This window comes from Rhinopithecus bieti, unplaced genomic scaffold (assembly GCF_001698545.2).
Source record: "Rhinopithecus bieti isolate Rb0 unplaced genomic scaffold, ASM169854v2 scaffold_947, whole genome shotgun sequence".
NCBI classification, from domain to species: Eukaryota; Metazoa; Chordata; class Mammalia; order Primates; family Cercopithecidae; genus Rhinopithecus; species Rhinopithecus bieti.
The window spans coordinates 7,016,030-7,021,853 of NW_016803664.1; the positions used below are offsets into that span (position 1 = coordinate 7,016,030).

The window sequence follows — 5,824 nt, forward strand, 5'->3', positions numbered from 1 at the left end:
TCCATAACCTATTTGTTTTCTGTTACCCACCATTAAATATCCTTCTGGTTAAACCAACAGAGATGAAAAGCTTTGCACTTTCAATAAAATATTATCTCACCAGGATTTTTTGATGTAACTTTTTATGTCCATTAGGAGACAGTGAGCATGAAATGATTAAATAGAAATGACTTTAAAGTACTGTTGCTAGGAGTATTTAATGTATTACCTTGAAAGTATAATGACACTGAGCATATGGATCTTATTTCATTTTATGCTCCAAACAGGAAATTACTTTTTTGCCTAAAGGAGTTTAAACTGTCGTAAAGTTCCCACAGCATAGAGAAGAATATTGTTCCTGCAGAGAGAATGCAATGATTAAAGCAGAAGACGTCAATCCTGACCTGAAGAACAAGAACACCACGCTGCCAGCAGGCTGGGGCATATTAGGTGAGTGAAACCTTCTGCAGATATCACTTGAGTATACCAGCACGATTAAAACTCATTAATAAGAAACCTGGAGGAAGAAAACAGATACCCCAGACCCAATTAGTTGAACAGCGAACTGCAAGAGCTGTATGGAAATAGAATCCATCATAGCAACCAGAGTTAAAATATACCATCAAATCCTTTAGGAAAACGTACAAGTACCCTGCATGTACAGTATATGTAAGGTTGCACAGTAAACTGGGTGTATTTTTTATTATAAAATGTGGGGTCAGCTAATTTAAATAACCACTTTTATCATTTTTATAAGGTTCAAAGTCTTATATACATTGTTAAATTTGGAATCCTTAGTGGAAAGACCCATATCCAGCTTTTACAGTTAGGATTCTGGTGCTTTGATTGGCAAAAACCTGGAGAGAGGTATCAGAATTAGGACTTTATGAAATATATTTCATACGTATTCTTGTTATATGGAGAATAATTTGAGACAGAGTGCACAAGTAATTTGACCAATGTTACCCACACAGGTAACAGCACACAGTTCAGTTCAGAATCTGAGCTCTGAGCTGAGGCTGTTTCCTTTATTCACTGCTGCTTCAAGGCTCAGGAAATACCTCTTGCCTTACCCTTGAGTGGATTCAGGGTGTAAGGCATTACTCACAATTGTCCTGGTGGTAGAAGCAGAATTCCTGTATTTACTCACTGATTACTTTTGCTCTGAACGTTGGGCCTCTCTGATGTTTAGTTGTAATATAAATATCACATTAATTTTTTTTAAATTAATACTCTCATGGTGACAGCCACAGCTTACAAATGATGTTGCTGAAACTAACAATTCTTCACTTTAATATCTAAGGAAAAATATGCGATTGGTATCAGCATATTAGCATACTTTTTTGTCTGGCTAAGTTTAAAGTCTTTTGCTGAATGTCTGACAGAATTATACTGGGTCAAAGCAATAAAGATGGTGACGAATTTTATACATTTTACCTCTTAAAAGTCATTTTGGTTCAGAGAAGAGATTTTTGGATTACGATTACATAATTATGCCAAAATGTGTTTACAAGAATAAGTAGGCAACTATTGCTCCTTCTTAACAACTGCAACTTTGGCAAAATGCATAACTTTCAGAGACTCTCAGGATCTAAGAGAAAAAGCTTCGTTAAAACTGTAGACATTAATGATGTCTAGTTGAAAAAATATTTTCAACGGTTAGCACTTTTAGAATTGGCATCAGCTTAAATGTTTTTAAGCTGTTCACATAAAAGGAAATTACATATTAAATGTTCAAAGCAATTATTTTTTGCGTTTAACAAAATCTTGCATTAGGAATGTGGCATGGATGAAAATGAAGTACATAAAAATAAACAAATTGCCTCTCTCACTTTTGGCAGCACCTACCTTTATGCAGGTATCTTTAACATGATATCAACTACTCATTTTTCCACAAATATGCATGAAAATCATGTTAAATATTTTTTAAAGGCATTTGCTATCTCTTGAGCCAAATTCTTGATATTCTGCTCTTATAATATTCCCAAGGACAACAAAAAGGTATGTGCTGTTTTCAAAGGCTATTGCTCATTAGCGGTGGAGCTGACATGGCCAATTCACAGCATTAGTAAGTCAGCCCGAGTAAAATGGACACAGCTAGATTACTTTACCTAGTTTCACATGGCTAATTCAAAGTACAGCTTATTGACTTAAAGATAAAACATCATACCTTGTTAAACAATGTAGCTTGGCACCCATTTGACTTAGGAATAATTTCATTCAACACAGCCAAATGTTTATAAATACAAAGGAAAGTATTAAGACACTATGATGAAGATTAACAAGTAGTTTTTAAGACTATGTTGCAGACATGTGTACATCACTAAGTATGTTTTGCTTAAAGTGTTCTAGATTTCCTGAGTTATTAAAATATATAAACAAAAATATAACTCATATACTTAAACATATACACACATATATACCTGAAAATAAAAATTGATAAATAGCCTCACATCAAACCATTTTAAAGAGAGAATATACAGAGACTGTAGTGTGAAGATTTCAATAATTTGGACCAGAAGGAATAATGGTCCTCTGTGTGAAGAGGACAGAAAACTGAGGCCAGAGCTGAGGGAATTAACCTGGCTTTTTTGCTGAGTTCCCATCAGAAGGGTGGCTAGCATCCAGCATATAATGTTCAAAAGGTGGTGAACTCTTTGGACAGAGGGCAAGGCAGAAAAGGTCTGTAAGAAGTAGCCATAGTCAGTATTGGGTAGATGGCCACATGGCTCCGGATGATCTCTCAGTACACCAGGATTATAGGGAGCAAGATGAAGTCCCCAAAAGCTGAGCTAGTGTCCCTGTTTTCTAGTCTCAGGGGATAATGCTGCTGAAGGCCTGAAAAGCACAGCTATTTAAATGGTGTGCAGGTTTTAGAATCAGTTAGACCTGGATTATAACCCTAGCTCTCCCATACACTTGTCATGTTATGTAACCTTTTTAAGTTTAACCTCTCTAAATCTCAGTTTAATCACTGATAAAGTAGAGCTAAAAATACTTAGTTCAAAATATTTTTTGAGGATCATATGATGTGGAATCTAGTGGTTAAGGATTCAGGGACTGAGAATATAAAGATTAAATTATAGGTTCTGGAACCAGACTCCTCGAGTTAGGATGCCAATTTATGTATTTGGGCAATTTTACTTAATTCTCTCTGCTTCGGTTTTCTCATCTCTATGAATAGGGAGCAAGTGCTCCTATCTTTTAGGATTTATTTGTTGTTCATGTCTGGTATGTAATAGTAATCAATGAGGTTAATTATCATTATCTATGCCATTATATGAACATACAAAAGACTTTTGTTGTTGCTACTATTTTTGTTGTTAATACAAGAATATTTACATGGGTTAAACATGGCAGTGATGAGAAAGCTGTGGTTAGTGAAGACCTGTGAAACCAGGGCTCCTCTAAAATTTAAAACCACAAGCTTAATTCCAGATATGTTGAAATAGGTTCTATGCTGACCATGCGTGATTTGCCATTACCAAGAATGACTCAGCATCTGAGTAAGTAAAGGTCACTCTAAATGAAAAGGGTATAAGGCTGAACAAGACAAGGGAAGTGACCATGCGGCCAGCATTGTAAGTTTTAAGAAGAAAACTAGATACGTGTCTACTAAGAATTTTGTTAAGTCTTTCTCAGAGTCATTATAGCATCTCTGGCTTGTTCTGCTCTGATAAGAAGCTGCTGAAGATGTGTCACAATAAGTCATTTCTCACTGGGATCATCCCTTTAATTGCAGTTTTAAAAACTTTACACTAAAGAACATTATTAGACACTTAGATTCCCAAGATCTTAATTTTCTTAGCTGAAAAATTGAGGAATTGTATAAATTCTGTAATAACCTTTCAATTGATAAGTTACATGATTCTATGATCACACACCATATTTGCTTTCCCTAGCATGCCACCTTCAGAGAGAGGAATGTGTGATAGTTGTAGCCACAATTTAAGAAGGTCCTTATGGAACTTCATGTAATTAAAAGCCTTTGGTTAAAGTCCACTGCCATAAATTCAGTGCTATAGTGGGCTCTATTCAGTAGAGATTTCAGTTTACAACATGTGTGCATTAAATAAAGTAATTTATAATGAACCAAAGCCTGAGGGAGATCTGACTATGTTTCAATACATTGTAGTTTACCATTTTCTATTACAGGGTAGAACTGCCTATAAAGGGAATTGCTTCAAAATTTATGTTACCATTCATATTGGAACCTTCTCACTTCACTTGATTCGTTAAATCTTATAGCTATTCTAAATTCTGAAGTACTCTTGGCTTTGTAGATATTATCTGTCTCAATGGTCATCATTACTTCTTCAAAAGCATTTTGCTTTTTCCTCCAATGACATATGATGATGCAACAATTATAACTGACATCTTCTAAGAGTAGCATGTGGCACTCTGTGCTGAGTGGGTGAGCTGCATTATCTCATTTAATCTTCATAGGAACCCTGCAAGGCAGGTGCTATCAGTACTGCCATTATATAGAAGAATAAACTGAGATTTTGAAAGGGTCAGTATCTTGCTCCAGGTTACACAAGTGGCAAAGCCAGGTTACACCCTGGCTACCAATTTCACACTTCTAATAACTCAGCTTTCTAGATGAGCATGAGGGAGGGGTTGACAACAGAGATGGCAAAACCTTCTGCATTTAAATGTGCAATCTTCACTAGTAAAAAAACCTTAAAATGTTCAAGTGTACTTCGAGCACTTACCATTGTTTTATAGAATTTGGGAATTCTTTCTACTGGCAAGTATTTTGTTTTCTAAAAGTCTGTCCACTGTACTTTTCTCAGATGGACAAATCTATTAAAATCTGTTTTTAGCAAAACTAACAATTCATCCATGCTTTCAGTAAGTTCAGTAATTATTTCTTTTTGGAAGTGGCTTATAAAACTTCCCTGGAGCATCTTTGCCTTTTATGCTCTTGAAAAAATAAATTATTCTGAGTTCCCTCTGTCTTTAAAAAGCTGTTATTACTAACTGAATCCTTAGCATCACAAATAGGCCAAGGGGTAAGAGGCTTTTATTGATACTGTTCATTAAAATATTCGTAACTAGGAATTTAAGATGCATTCCCTGTTGAGTGCAATCAAGCTATTATTGCGTTCGTGTATCTTTCACCCACTTTTTTTGAAGTAATTTTCCAAACTATAAAAAGTGTTAGATCTTATAAGTGGAGCACATACTTTTGGTGTATCGTGGGAGACTGGGAATGTGATAGAGGCTTTTTCTGTCCCCAAGATGTCTTGTCAATTAATTCTTTAACCACACATTGACGGATGGTACAAAACACTGGGCTAGGTACTTTGGCAGACACGGAAAATACAAGCACATGGTCCCTGGGACAAAAAGATACATATTTAAAGAAATCAAGAACAACTTATAAAGTCTCACAAGAATACTGACAGCAGTAAATTCTTTACAGAGAGAAGAATTTGTGTGGTGTTGTTTTGGAAGATTTAACAGAAGTGGTGAGAGTTGAGCTGAGCTTGTTTCTGAAGGATGAACAGGAGGTAGAGGCAGGCAGGGATACAATAAACTAAATCTAGAGGCAGGACCATAACCTCAAGACATGCTCAGGACAGCAAATATGTCCTCCCAGCTAAAGGGAATATGTGTGTAAGGGCAAAATAAATAAATAAATAAATAAATAAATAAATAAAAATAATAATAATAAAAAAAGAGGATAGCTTGTATCTAGATGGTAAAGAAGCTTGAAGGCTAATTTAAGAAGTTGGATCTTAATCATCAAAAGAGACAATGAAAGTTTGTAAAGTGGATAATCGACATGGTGGTAAAAACAATTTTTAAACAAAGATAAAAATCATGACTCTGCTACAAG

General features: G+C 35.3%; 1 long non-coding RNA gene across 1 annotated transcript in view; it reads left to right on the forward strand.

The window, feature by feature from the left end:
- The first annotated feature begins 370 nt into the window (after positions 1-370).
- Positions 371-5,824, forward strand: part of LOC108512668 (uncharacterized) — a 280,548-nt gene continuing 275,094 nt past the window's right edge. The window contains exon 1 of the long non-coding RNA XR_001880649.1: positions 371-429. This is a non-coding gene — a long non-coding RNA (uncharacterized LOC108512668). The remainder of the gene's footprint in view (positions 430-5,824) is intronic.